This window comes from Schistocerca gregaria, chromosome 4, assembly GCF_023897955.1.
Source record: "Schistocerca gregaria isolate iqSchGreg1 chromosome 4, iqSchGreg1.2, whole genome shotgun sequence".
NCBI classification, from domain to species: domain Eukaryota; kingdom Metazoa; phylum Arthropoda; class Insecta; order Orthoptera; family Acrididae; genus Schistocerca; species Schistocerca gregaria.
In genome coordinates, this window is record NC_064923.1 from 472,777,657 (window position 1) to 472,793,277 (window position 15,621).

Below are 15,621 nucleotides of genomic sequence, written 5' to 3' on the forward strand. Positions count from 1 at the left end.
GCCAGAGCAAGATGTTGCGCACGAACTGACCTGTCGCTTATGTCCCATAAACGTTTCATAGGACTCGTGTCGGGCGATCTGGGTGGCCAAATCATTCTCTCTAAATGTCCATAATATTGCTGAAAGCAATCACGATAAAAATTCCATCGTTATTTGGGAATATGAAGTCCTCGAATGGCTGCAGATGGTCTCCAGTTAGCCGAACATTCCCATTTCCATTCTATGGCAGGTTCAGTTGGACCAGAAGGCCCACACCATTCCACGTAAACGGCCCACACCATTATGGAGCCACAACCATCTTGCACAGTGCCTTGTTAACAACTTCGGTCTATAGCTTCGCGGAGTCTGCGCCACAGTCGAATCCTACCATCAGCTCTTAACAGCATCTGACGAGGCCAACATTTTCAGTCGTCTTGGATCCAACCGATATGGTCACGAGCCGAGGAGACACGCTGCAGGCGATGCCGTGCTGTTAGCGAAGGCACCCGCGTCGGCCGTTTGATGCCTAACCGATAACGCCAAGTGTCGCCACACTGCCCTAACCGATACGTTTGTGGTACGTCCCACTGTGATTACTGCGGTTATTTCACGTAGTGTTGCTTGTCTATTGACACTGGCAATTTTACGCAAACGCCGCTGCTCTCGGTCGGTAAGTCAAGGCTGTCGGACACTGCCTTGTCTGTGGTGAGAGACAATGTCGGAAGTCTGGTATTCTCAGCACACTTTTAACACTGTGGCTCTCTGAATTCCCTAACGATTTATGGAATGGCTCACTCGCCTAACTCCAACTACTATTCTGAGTTCCAAGTCTGTTAATTCCTGTCGAACGGTCATAATCACGCCGAAAACCTCTTCATAAAAAGCACCTGAGTATAATGACAGCTCCGCCAGTGCACTGCCGTTTTACACTTTGTGTACCTGATAATATCGCTAACTGTATACGTGCATATAGCTATCCTGCGACTTTTGTTACCGCACTGCACGCAGAGCTGCCCAATACACAGTATTCTCAGCGTATGGAATTATCATATTTCGATTAGCTCCCACACAGCATGAGATGTGTAGTTTTCGAGTCGCACTCACCACTAATCCTTAAAATGCCCGCATCCCTCTGGAAGAGCCCAGAATCTCTTCGCTCAACAAGTGATCCGTCGGGCGCCTAGTGGCGTGGTTCCTGCGGCTCGCTGCAGGCCCTGCACGTGGAGGCTGGCTGGCGGCCAGGAAGCTGTAGCGAGGACGTGAGTGGGGCAGTGGAGCGCGCGGGCGGCCTCCTAATTGGTAAAACTGGAGGCGCGGGCCCGCGCTGCATTATACATCACCCAGCACGCCTCCCACATTCCGCCACCGCGCGCATTTATAATCACCGACACCGTGGAATGTCCTCACCGAGGAATTTTCGCATCGTCTTCTTCATTTCTCAGAGACGTGCAAGACTGTCCCCCACGTGACGTGTCCTTGTTTCTCTTCCGAGACCATGCGCTCTCCACGACACAGTGAAAGGAGGTCACGTGCTCTATTGTAATGCGTGCAATAATGCACGATCTCGCTGACAGTTGCTGGAGAAATTTGCTGTTCCTGTAGAATTAACGCGAATCAAGCCCATTTTAAGATAACAGTCACAGAACATGACAAAAAAATTAACAACACTGCTCGCATTACAAAGCAACTATTATGTAGCGTATTCTGTAGAGCTATTTCCGACAATGATTTAAATCTTCATGGAGTGGAAATTTCCTGAAAATCTGTTCAAAAAAATTGTTCAAATAGATCTAAGCGCTGTGGGACTTAATATCTGAGGTCATCAGTCCCCTAGACTTTGAACTACTTAAACCTAACTAACCTCTCAGCACACACTTGACAGTGTGCATCTCGGAATATTGAGTTCCTTAAAGATTTCCGAAATAGAGTATCTCATGCATTTAGCTGCAACTAACATTCCACGCTCCAAGTCTCGTAATTCCCGTCGTGCGGCCATAATAACGTTGGAAACATTTTCGCATGAATCACATGAGTACAAATGATAGCTCCGACAATGCAGTGCCCTTTTATACCTTGTATACGAGATACTGCTGCCACTGTGTGTGTGAATGCTGCTATCCCATGACTTTTTTCGGCTCAGTGTAATTCTACATACTGATAATATTTCTCCCTACCTATGTTCAACAACAGAGACACTACAATAATGAAAGATAAATAAAACGGTAGTCGACAGTAGTAAGATCGACAGAGAAAGTTATTCAACATGTATGGAACGACTTATTCGTACACTAGTTGACAGAACAACAACAGTAATGGGCTCTAGAGATCTGGACGAAAAACACGGAAGAGAAATTAAAATGTTTCCACCGTCAGACCGCATTGTTAGGCGAGCCTTTCATTCATCCACCTACTGTGCCCTCAATGTATTACCAATTAATACATCCACATTTTTCCTTTGCTGTGTTTTCTAATCGATCATTCTGTACTTTTAATAAAGGAAACTGAATTAGTATTCAACAAAGTTAAGTTCCATGGAGAAAGTGCACAAGCTCAGAACGGGCAAGAAACTATGCTCGGGTCTTTTAAAAGAGATCATATCGGGATCTGCTTTCCACTGACTTACGGAAACCTCGGAAGCCGCTCCCGAATGCTAGTCAAGTCTGCTAATCACTGCGCCACTTCCCTCCCTCATAGTTTTATTAATGCCTAAAGGCGTCGGCACACGGACCGTGCATCCGAACGTTGAGCGTGCCGAGTTTCTGACGTCTCAGCGTGGAGTAGCACGCTCGGGAGTCTTCCCGAACGTGCAAAGCAATATCTGGCATGTCAGATATTCTGAGCGTGCGTCTGAGCGTTGACCGACCAATGAGATGGCACAACGCCACCTACGACACAAGCACGCCGTCTCCCTTCAGTACACAGTTGTGAGGCGCCGTATTGCCATTCGTTTCAAGCCTATATGTATATATGCCGTTCCGAGCACCAGCAAATTGAAAATCACTGCAAAATCCGTTGTTAACTGTGTGATTCGTTCCAATAAAATAATGAGAAACATCATATTCGTGGCAAAAGAATTATTGTAACTTGCGTATAATCAGAGTAGGCTATTTGAAGTCAGCGACACACTGAAGATCCACCCAAAACGCATTGTTCTTGGTACAATTTGTTATAATTAAATTTCAGTTAGTAACATATCTGCGGTTAAGGTTTTTAGCAAGCGGTAAAACACTATAGTTAGTTACAAAAGCTGTGATGTTGGTTTAGCGTAATGAATAGCGTCACTGTTGTACAATGTGTTTCTTTTTTTTCTTCTTCTTCTTTTTTTGTTGGGGCGGTGGTTCGCATCCTGACACGACTAATTTTTTTCCCTAACATTCGCGTTTTTATTAAATTCTGATACTTTATTATTAGATTAATATAAGTATAGACTATTGATGTTATGTAAATACAAGTTCACCTTTTTTTGAGGGGTGACTTTGTTCGATTGGCTTAATCTAAAGGACAGCTTGCGCTACTTGTATAAAGATATTTTGCTCCTTCTTCCTTTACGCTTCGTAATTCACATGTTGCAAAGATTCTGCTACTGGGTAGGAACAGTAATCAAGTAAGAGTGACCTTGAGGTTTTACTAAAATGTGGGAATGATGAAATAATTTTTATCTTATGCGGAAAAGTATTCCAAATTTGTAATGCATTGTTTGTAATGGAACTTTTATAAGCCTGTGCCCTTATTTATTGGACATGGTACTTTCCTTCCGTGGACGATGGAAGAAATGTGCGTTTTAATAGAGCTAACGTGGGAATTTTAAGCGCGCCCTTTGAGTAAACAGTGTGATTTACGAACGAGAAACACCCCTCAACTGTCTGCTGGAGTGCGTTGCGATCGCGTATACCACGTTGGGGCCCACGTATCGTACGCACAAGTCGCGTAGTTCCTGAGCGTTCAGCAGCACGTTGAACTTGGCACGCTCATCGTTAACGTTCGACAGCACGGTCCGTGTGCCGACGGCTTAAGGAATATGCACGGGTACCGCGCTTGCAACAGTGTGATGTACTCTCGAGGAAACACAACTGCAGATGAAACGGTGGCGGAAGAAGCGGTGCCGCTTCCATTATGGCGTATTTCTCCCGCTGCTGTCACCTGATACGCTGCTGATGGGTCGTTTTGATAGGCACGCTCTGTGACAGCCGTCGCGTCGCCTCGCTTTCGCTTCCCACAAGCGAGGAATCCTCAGCGAGATGTCGCCACACCACGGCCAAGGCCAATGACAGGCAGGCAGCTCCGCAGCACCGTGTGGCGACGTGAGACGAGAGTAAACAGCCCACTGTGGGTACCACGCAGCCGCTTCTCACGTGCCAACGATTGTTCTCTGCTCTGGGAAATTACGAGTTACTGCACTGGCATTCTGGATGCTATAGTTACCACCGCTGTGTGGAGTTTCCTTACCTGCTCACGAAATGCTTGTACCATAATAAACATCAGACTTCATTTCTGGGGGAACCATACTGTTTTATACAGTCTTCATTTACGAATTGCTTTACCACTTCTTTCCGATTCATTCTCTCTAACATGGGTTAACATAATATTGTCCCGGCACTCCCTCATATGGAGCAATGACGATGGGGAAGCTATTTGTCTGTACATCTTTTATTACTTCCTCTGCATATTTTCTCCTTTTACACTTCACTCCAGCACACAATCTGTGCGCTACGGTCGCAGGTTCGAGTCCTGCCTCGGGTGTGGATGTGTGTGATGTCCTTAGGTTGGTTAGGTTTAAGTAGTTCTAAGGTGTAGCCGACTGATGACCTAAGACGTTAAGTCCCATAGTGCTCAGAGCCATTTGAACATAATCTGTGGCTTAAACAGAAAGATTTGGGACTGCTTTGTGGTGCCTAAACCGAAAGACCTGCGAATACACATGAAAGTGAGGACAGTCAGCACCTTCCCACATGCCGCATCCGTCCTGAACCGCAATATTAAACCAAATACTTCCTATGTAGAGCTGTAGTTTCCGTGGCCCTCTACATCAGGAAGCTAAAGACGAACTTCTGTGATACGACGTGCAGCTCGAGCGCTAGATGCGGCAGGGGCAAGGAAATGCGTCAGTTACACAGCCTAACTTTTGGCTACCCGGTATGTAGAGTAGAATGATGCCCCCCCCCCCCCCCCCAACATGACTTGTTTCCGATTTCAGCCGAACGGCATTGGAGCGCGCTCATTTCACTCGCTGGAACAGTGAACAACCTCCATCTACATCTACATCCATAGTCCGCAAGCCAGCTGATGGTGTATACGGAGGGTACTTTTAGTACCTCATCGGTTCTCCCTCCTATTCCAGTCTCTTATTGTTCGTGACAAGAAAGATTGTCGGTATGCCTCTGTGTAGGCTCTAATCTCTCTGATTTTATCCTCATGGTCTCTTCGCGAGATATACGTAGGAGGGAGCAATATACTGCTTGACTCCTCGGTGAAGGTATGTTCTCGTAACTTCAAAAGCCCGCACCGAGCGACTGAGCGTCTCTCCTGTAGAGTCTTCCACTGGAGTTTATCTATCATCCCGGTAACGCTTTCGCGATTACTAAATGATCCTGTAACGAAGCGCGCTGCTCTCTGTTGGATATTTACTCTCTCTTCTATCAACCCTATCTGGTACGGATTCCACACCGGTGAGTGATGTTGCAGCAGTGGGCGAACAAGTGTACTGTAACCTACTTCCTTTCTTTTCGGACTGCATTTCCTTAGGATTCTTCCAATGGATCTCAGTCTGGCATCTGCTTTACCGACGATCAAATTTTTATGATCATTTCATTTTAAATCACTCCTAATGCCTACTCCCAGATAATTTATGGAATTAACTGCTTTCAGTTGCTGACCTGCTATTTTGTAGCTAAATGATAAAGGATCTTTCTTTCTGTGTATTCGCAGCACATTTCACTTGTCTACTTTGAGATTCAATTGCCATTCCCTGCACCATACGTCAGTTCGTTGCAGATCCTCCTGCATTTCAGTACAATTTCCCATTGCTACAAACTCTCGATACACTACAGCATCATCCGCAAAAAACCTCAGTGAACTTCCGATGTTATCCAGAAGGTCATTTATGTATAATGTGAATAGCAACACTCCCCTGCGGCACACCTGAAATCACTCTTACTTCGGAAGACTTCTCCGTTCTTGTTGCGTTAGGGGATAGCCGGTGCATCGGACTCTTACCTCACTACAGCGCTGTATTGGAAACGAACGCCTATCCCACGCGAGGCGCATTTAATGGCGGCGGTTACACTGGAGGGCAGCGTACGCTGTAAGTTGGTGAGCTTAGTGCTGCGGCCGCTGCTTCCGGTCTGATTTGTAGGGCTGCCGCGGAGGGGGCGGTGCGTCGGAGCGCACAGTAACGCACGCCCCCTGTATTCCCAAGTTTGCGCGGCGCTCAGTGTCGCGATGCGACCGCCGCTGCTCCGGCGGGAAGGGACGGGGGTCGCCCGTGCAAGGGAAGCCCCTCATTTGCGAGCCGTGGCGTGGGAAGTGACGGTCCTGCCCCGGCGATGCGATTAGCAGATTACGGCTGCTGCTGTCACGGTCCCGCCTACCGCATTAAGCCAGACGTGCGCCGGACTTAATAAAATGAACAGCGCCCTCTGCCGCCGCAGTCGCACAACAACGTGCCAAGACGGGCAAAGCGCACGCCGTTACGGTATTCACACGCCTCGCATTACACTACTGTCCAAAACAATTACGACACACAGACCGGCATACTCCATCCAGACCAGATTTGTGGCAGAAAATATTCCTCAGAAAGTGGTGGTCTGACAGTAAGATTCTTCCAACGTCCGTCTGGAGTTGTTTTTCCTTTTTATCCCCCCTACCGACACCCGGCGTCGGCTTTCAAGGTCTGCTTATTTACTCCACACGCCACTGTACAGTGCACATCATGGCGCAAAGAACATCGTACAAATATTAGTAATTTTCTTTCATACTTCATTCGCGTATTGATCAAGGGGAAAATGTAAGTCTGTATACCTCTACACGTACGTGTCTTAACTTCTTTTAACCTGCCCGTCATGAGATATACGCTGCTTGCAGAATAACTCACAGACAGCCGTCTTCGAATACACGTTTTCTGAATTCACCCGATAGGCTTTCGCGAGAACTGCGCCGTCTTTCTTCCAAGGACTCCCTTTTATGCCACCCGAATATTTCTGTTACCGTTTCGCACGGGCTAATTATACCAAACTGTGCCGATCCTAAGAGGGTCTTTGATTCACTTCTCCTGTCCACTACCCCCTCCCCCCCCCCCCACCCCTCTTCTCTGTTTTACATTTGCTTAGCCGTGCAAACTTTCCCTGCTGCATACAAAGGTGGCAACAATACCACGTCATGGACTGTGCGGCTGGTCCCGGCGGAGGTTCGAGTCCTCCCTCGGGCATGGGTGTGTGTGTTTGTCCTTAGGATAATTTGGGTTAAGTTGTGTGTAAGCTTAGGGACTGCCCTTAGCAGTTAAGTCCCATAAGATTTCACACACATTTGAACAGTTAGACGCTTGTTCTCCTGTCCACTAGGATAAGGACTCCAAACGGTAGAACAACACTTTAGATAGGATAGCACCAGCATCACCTGTGCGATTTGCCTTACAGATGCATAACACCGTTTTAGTACCCTTCCAATAAAATGTAAGCTTTCCATTCGCCTCATCTAATATTAATTTTACATGATCGTATCATTTCATGTAACATCGAAGTATTACTGCAAAATAGTAATACGGTGTGACGGGATCAAGATGTTCCTCCTGATATTGTACCTAGACACTATACAATGCTTTCTCTTTGTTATAGAAATTACCGTAAGCATATGTCCACTGAACGAGAACTGCCAATGATTTCACGAAGTGGAAGTGTTATCCAAATCTAGGACGAGATTTTCACTCTGCAGCGGAGTGTGCGCTAATATGAAACTTCCTGGCAGATTAAAACTGTGCGCCCGACCGAGACTCGAACTCGGGATCTTTGCCTTCGCAGGCAAGTGCTTGGTAGAGTACTTACCCAACAAAGGCAAAGGTCCCGAGTTCGAGTTTCGGTCGGGCACACAGTTTTAATCTGCCAGGAAGTTTGTTATCCAAATCTGTCTGCAATATCTTAGGCCCTACGATCGACCAGCAAGGATACTTGTTGTAGACGACAGCATCGTCAGACAACAACCTCACAATGCTGCTCCTTTGAACCGTGACGCAATGATGTGGCGTGTGACCTCATACAAGTTGAAAAACAGATGAAACGGAACTCTGACAACAGTTGTTTTGCTTCTACATCTTTTTGGAATGTAGATTGTGGTGACTGACTGATTTGTAGCGTAGCGTGAGGTCTAGGTTATACTGAAAAGTGACGGTTTGCTTGTGATATGGGGAACCCAACGAATGTGAATACGAAATATTAGCTGTGTTGAATGCGGATTTGTATGAGTGGTTTCTGTCTGCCTTTTTGATAAGTTCACATGTCAAACCGGAAAGATGGTAACGGCAATTCCAATAATATATTATTTTTTTATATCCCTCATTACAAGGTGGGCTGTCAGCTTCCAGTATGGCGGTATTCATCCTAAACGATTTTTAAAAATTACTGGACTACATACAGTATTAAAAATAAACTTGTAAAAGATTGAAATATAAAAATTGGATTGATGACTAGATGTGATTCTCACGATTTCATAGATTGCAACGAATGTGAATAATGAGACGATCAAATACATAAAATTGATTTATGAATATGGTGACGCTTGATACTAGATGGTTTGCGATGTATCCACATTTGTAGACGTTTCTGGAATTCTAAGTGAGTGGATACATGTGAAGCAAAGTAATGTGGGCAGCAATAGCTTGATTTTGGTTTTGCTGGAGGAATTTTGAATGGGAGGTGTATGTGGTTGCTATGGCTTTAGATTGGACTTGGACTGCCTTGATTTATGGAGGGCACAGAAAAGGGAGTATTATACGAACAGTAGATTTTTGCATTGATCTTCGGTTGGGGAAGTTGAAACTGGTTATAATTATCTTGTGTGTGTGTGTGTGTGTGTGTGTGTGTGTGTGTGTGTGTGTGTGTGTTTTAAGGCAAGGGGACATGTTGGTGGAGGTGCGGCAGTCTCAAGCAGGGTTACGAGTGGAGACTTGGTGGAATTTTGCTGATCAGCTTTACGAGATGTAAAGGATTTTACAGGGTTTTCCAGGAATTTGAAGATTAGTGTTAAAGGATGAAAAAGGGGTGAGAGGCGTATGAATCATGTGAGGCAGAGAGTAAGAAGTAAGAAGTTCGAGGACTTGTAAGGACTGTTGCAATTTGGGGATGCTTCAATCTAATATTGTCACAGAGAACGACGCCTTGGATACGGTTTTTGTAGTTGTGAAAGGCATGCTCGGGAAGTTAGAAATTTACCTGTTTAGGCTCCGTAGTCTTCTAGCACCATCTTCAATGGTTCAAATGTCTCTGAGCACTATGGGACTTAACTTCTGAGGTCATCAGTCCCCTAGAGCTTAGAACTACTTAAACCTGACTAAGCTACGGACATCACACACATCCATGCCCGAGGCAGGATCCGAACCTGCGACCGTAGCGGTCGCGCGGTTCCAGACTGGAGCGCATAGAACCGCAAGGCCACACCGGCCGGCTAGCACCATCTTATATCGTAAGTGTCTTTACTCATGAGTACTATACCTTCTGTTCTGCTTTAACATAATGTATGACCCAGTATTGACACAATAAGTGTAATCCTTGCACTGCTCATTCCCAGTTGCTTCCATACCTAGTACGTTACTATATCGTTGACATATGAAGGAGAAATTAGGACTGTATCAATATCCAGAGTCCATTCGTTACTTCATTCTTCCACTGTCTCTGAAGTTTGTTCAAACAGATACTAAAAAAGGAAGATGGCTGTATAATATTAGTTCAGCTCGAAAGGTATCGTAGCTCCTTTACCGTATTCACCACGTCTTACGCGAGTTCCATCGGCTAGCCAATGCAAGCAATAGCTAGGCTGCGGGGTACGATGAGAATTGGAAGCCGGCGGCCGGGCAGAAAGGTCGTGAGTCATCGGGAGAGGAAGGACCTGCAGCGAACGCCAAGTCAGCGCGGCGGGAACGGAAGGGCTTAACCGCCGTCTTCCCGGCGTGGCCCGCCAGACAATGGAACGGCTGAGGCAGGCTTTTCACTGGCCTCTCCATCAGACGCTCAAACACGGCGTGGGGCTGCGCCGCGGGCACGCTGACGACTGAGCAGCCGAGTCGGCTGTGAGTTACCGCAGCTGCCGGACCCGGGCAGTGTCTCACTGCTGACGCCGGGCGCGGGCTCACCGCATACGAACACCAGCTCCGTTCAACGGCTCAGTCCCAACGCTAGTAGAACAGCAGTGTCGTACGTACACACAAATACCCGTACAGAGCGTTTCGGGAGCAACTGTTCACATTGTAAAAATGTAGTTTCCACAAGATTTTGATGCGCTTCAAATATGTTGTGGAGCAGGGCTTAACAATTGGCCGGTTTTGAGCGCGGGTACTAGCGTCTGCTCAGGCACGTGATCGCGAGCAGGTGCAAGGTCGTGGAGGAGGGAGGGAGGGAGGGAGGGAGGGAGGGAGGGAGGGGAAATGCGCGCGCACGTTTGAATAGGGCCGCAGCGTGCCTATTGAATTCGCGCCGACTGTGTAACGTTTAAAGTACTACGATCAGCTCTAACAGTCACTTCGCTGGTTAAGAATCATGTCAAGTCGCCGTTGTGTAACCCCAACCATGCTTTCGCAGTTCAACCCCCATTGAGGGGAATTGTATCTGTTTACAGAAAAAGATGGTGCTGCAAAGTGTTTAGTATGTCACAAAACGCTGAATTCTTTTAGGAAATTTAATTTGCAGCGACATTATAAGTCGTACCACGCGAAAGACTACGGAAGTGGAGAATGTGATGGACCAGATTTTTGCACAGGAAGTTATTAAACTTAAAAGGAAGCTATCCGAAGAAGATCTGCACGACGAAGAAAAATCAACTGAGGCAGTTAATAAAATAATGTTTGGTAGTTGCACGGCAACATTTGTGTCCATCTCAAGTTGAACAATTTCGGATTGTGCCATTATCTAACATGACCATTATGCAGACGACGTCCAGAGCCAGCTTGCAAGTATCTGTAAAGATTTTATGGCGTATTCTCTAGCTCTGGACGAAAGTGTTGATATCACTGGAACAGCGCAGCTTGCCATATTTATTAGAGGTGTTAATAGAGATCTTCAGGTTAGGGAGAAGCTCCTCGATGTAGTAGCCATGAAGAACACTACAACCGGAGGTGATATTTTAAGTAGTGTTGAAAATATAGGATTGTCGTGGAATTCTTTAGTTTCAGTGTCTACAGACGGTGCACCAGCGATGACAGGGAAGAAAATCAGGTTTCGTTGTGCTGTTGAAGGAGAAAATGCAAAAACTCACCGTGCCGAATGAAACAAGGGGCGTTCACTGTGTGATCCACCAGGTAAACTTATGTGCAAAGAGTATCACTCTAAAAAATGTGATGAGTGTTGTTGTTCGTACAACCAATTATATAAGGAAGCATGGGCTACAACACAGACAATTTAAAAGCTTTCTTGAGGATGTAGAAAGCCAGTATGGTAGCCTGTCTTATTAAGCGAGGTCCGCTGGCTTAGTCGTGGCGAATTATTAAATGGATTTTTTTGCCTATTAGATAAATATGTTCATGGAAATAAATAACATGTGTGTTCCTGAATTGAAAGAGCCTTCATGGAAATGTGATCTCGCGTTCTTAGCAGATTTAACTGGCCATCAGAATGCTTTCAACATTTCACTACAAGGTAAAGATCTGCTAATTACTCATTTCATAGATCGAATACGAGCTTTTAAGATGAACTTGACACTTTGGGTGAGTCATCTGGAAACAGGAAATCTAGCTCATTTTCCTAAATTATCATCCATGCAACATGTTCACAAAGACTGTGAACGTTATTCACATAGTTTAGTTGCCCTTAAGTAAGAATTTGATCAACGCTTTCAAGATCTGACAGCACTAGACAGCGATTTTGATCTGTTCTCCTCTCCATATTCAGCGAATACTGAAGAGATTCGTCCTGAGTTGAAACTGGAAATTATTGACCTGCAGCGTGACAGAGAATACAGAGACAAATTTCAGAACAAGAAAAACATTTTGGAATTCTACAGACTCTTCCGTCAGGATAGATTTCCTCGTTTGCACAAACTGGCTGCTACAATATCAATGTTCGGTTCCACGTATGTTTGTGAACAACTGTTCTCTGCAATGAAATGTAACAAGACGCGCCTGAGAAACGCATTGTCTGATCTTAATTTAAACTGCACGCTGCGCCTACAATGCACAAGAACAATTACTCCGAACATAGACGCAATTGTAAAGGGCAAAAAGTACAAGATAACGGAGAATCCCACATTTCAGTGACACCTTTTATTGTGTAACAGTTCACAAATTAATACGAATCTAGAACTACACGAAGCTAATAAAATTATGTGGCACGTGTACATTCTCCTTTATTTGTTTCATTTGTCGCAGTAATAATTCGTGAATGACATCCCTGCAGGTGGCCGCGGATTCACATTGACTGGCGGCAGCTGTTGTGTGCCCCACGTGCCTCTCCCCACTCTCCGCTCTGGTCCGGTAGTGGGGGTAGCGTGCTCCTTGCTCGCGCCTTGCTGCTCACAGCTTGATCCGCGAGCACGTATGTTGCGAAGCCCTGTTGTAGAGGCACTTACCCTGAGTACCTGCCTATGCGGTTTTTTAGCGACGGGCCCTGGATTTTGAAGTTCATTGTGCGGTTTGTATACCCTAACATTACATATATTCCGAGCAAGTCAGCGTAGCGTAGCGGTAAAGGTTCACGGCAACCGCGCTGGAGGTACCGTGTTCGAATCCTGCTCCCATATTTTTTTATGTATGTAAGAACTATCCGGAAAATTTGGTCCTAACGTTCAATAACGAGTAGACGAATTAACTGGGAAATACAGAAATGTATACTGTCCGCAGCTCGTGGTCGTGCGGTAGCGTTCTTGCTTCCCGCGCCCGGGTTCGATTCCCGGCGTGGTCAGGGATTTTCTCTGCCTCGTGGTGACTGGGTGTTGTGTGATGTTCTTAGATTAGTTAGGTTTAAGTAGTTCTAAGTTCTAGGGGAGTGATGACCATAGATGTTAAGTCCCATAGTGCTCAGAGCCATTTGAACCATTTTTGAACAGAAATGTAGTAGTGTCCTGCGCGAAATCCGGGAAGTTCGCGAAACTGGTGTACGAAGAATTTTTCCGATCTGTAATTCTTCCGTACGTGGAATAGAATTTTTTTGTACATTATCGATTCGCGGGGAGGGCAAACTGATTCAGCTTTACACGATCATCTATTCACTGATGAAAGGAGAGCGAACACCTGCGCCCTAAAAGTGGTCCCACCAAAATGAACTCCTTATTGCCAGCCCTGCGATGTTTATTTTTACAGACAGGTGAAAATCTTCACGAAAATTATTCATAATGCCCCCGACTTGATGAAAGACAATAGAGAGATCGCTTCTAAGGAAGATTTGATAAAATTACATTCGCTAATCCTACATCAATTCAGCGCACCTAATTTTGAAAGCATGGTTAGATACGCATAGTTCACATCGAAATTAGCGGATGAAAGAGCAATTTTTTTGAATGCAAAAGAATTGTGTTTCCCGGTACCGCTCATGAAGAAACCGTGCGTCTGCAAGACGGTTACTTTCATAAAATGCGCGTGGTGCTGCGAAAACTTGTCCTTCGGTTGTTTCTATGATAAGTATCACCCACAATATTGTTATGGCACATCAAGCAACGAGGACGATGAAAAGTAAGATTTTGTAATACTGTATGACAGAAAAAGTTAATAACTGAATTTGTCTTTATAATTTGGCACACCTTAAACTGTGTTAAAATCTTCGAAATAAAATTGAAAAATTCGGTCGATTATGAAAAAAAGTACACGAGCAGGATTCGAACACGGTACCTCAAGCACGGTAGCCGTAAACCTTTACCGCTGCGCTACGCTGACTTGCTCGGAATACGTCCAGTGTTATGGTTATACAAACCGCGCAATGCACTTCAAAATCGATTTTATCAAAAACCAAAGCCCGTCGCTAAAAAATCGGATAGCCAGGTACTTAGGGTAAGTGCCTCTACAACATACTTGAAGCGCATCAAAATCCGTGATTTACAGTATCCGTTTGTAAGATTACACACACTGTATCATTTCCTGTTTCGGCTTCTTAGCAAGGAATTATCATTTGATCTCGGTACATTACATAGCCACTGTTACAGATGAACAGAGCACGAGAGGGGTTCACAATGTAAACTTATCTGCACGTGTGGTGTCTGTCCTTTCGAACATGTCCGAAAGAACAGACACCAAGCAACCAAGACACAAAGGAATTAAAGTCATTAGCTCCGGTGGACAATGATTTATATCAATGGGATAAGTTGAAAATTTGTACCGGTTCGGGATTCGAACCCGGCTCTCCTGCTTACTAGGCAGATGCACTGACCACTACGCCATCCGGACACAGTGATCAGCACAACAGCACAGACTATCCTAGCGCACCTCCCGTCAGACCCAAATTCTTAACTTATTCCACTCACTACTGACGTAGTGACCTCCTCATTAGCCTCATTACTCGTGGATTATCACAGTTTCCTAATTCCCGTAAGCCGGCCGGAGTGGCCGAGCGGTTCTGGTCGCTACAGTCTGGAACCGCGCGACCGCTACGGTCGCAGGATCGAATCCTGCCTCGGCATGGATGTGCGTGATGTCCTTCTGTTAGTTAGGTTTAAGTAGTTCTAAGTCCTAGGGGACTGATGACCTCAGAAGTTAAGTCCCATAGTGCTCAGAGCCATTTGAACCTTTTTTTTATTTATTCCTGTAAGAGTTCGAGCTTTCTGTGCGTCTGCCCTGAAGTTATTATTGGCCGTCATCACCTTATACATTTTGTGTCTGTTCTTACGGGCGTGTAGGGAAGAACAGATATCATTTTTACCCTTCAGCCACTACCACTCAAGATACAAACGAATTAAAGACAGATAATGTTTTTAATTCCGTAGTGTATTGTTACTGTGCACTGTACTCAAATCATCTGACCGAGCGAGGTGGCGCAGTGGTTAGCAAACTCGATTCGCATTACGAAGGACGACGGATCAAACACGCGTCCGGCCGACGAGGTTTAGGTTTTCCGTGATTTCCTTGAATCGCTCTCCAAGCAAATGCCGAGCCGGTATCTTTGAAAGGGCACGGCTGATTTCCTTCCCCATCCTGGACCCAATGCTAGCTTGTGCTATCTCGACGTCGTCAGGACGTTAAACCCAACCTTCCTTCCTTCCTTCTATCATCAAATGCTGACTTGCTATGAACTCGAAATCGAAAATGATACAATTTGTGTGATTTGAGACTGAAATGCATAATAAAAAATTATTGTTTATGTTATGGACATATATACACAGATCACAACAAGTGTTACACAATAAAGGGACAAAAAGAATATGCAAGAGCTCTGGTCACAATTGGCCTTACATAGTGATGACAAGTGAGTGTCGTTGGACAGGCGTTGTTGATTGCTTCCAGTCTCCACTGAAACATCTCTT

At 45.5% G+C, this 15,621-nt stretch overlaps 1 protein-coding gene across 10 annotated transcripts in view; it reads right to left on the reverse strand.

Annotated features, from left to right (window-relative positions):
- The window catches only part of LOC126267309 (kalirin), a 2,010,890-nt gene that overhangs the window by 953,222 nt on the left and 1,042,047 nt on the right, over window positions 1-15,621 (reverse strand). The window lies entirely within an intron of this gene.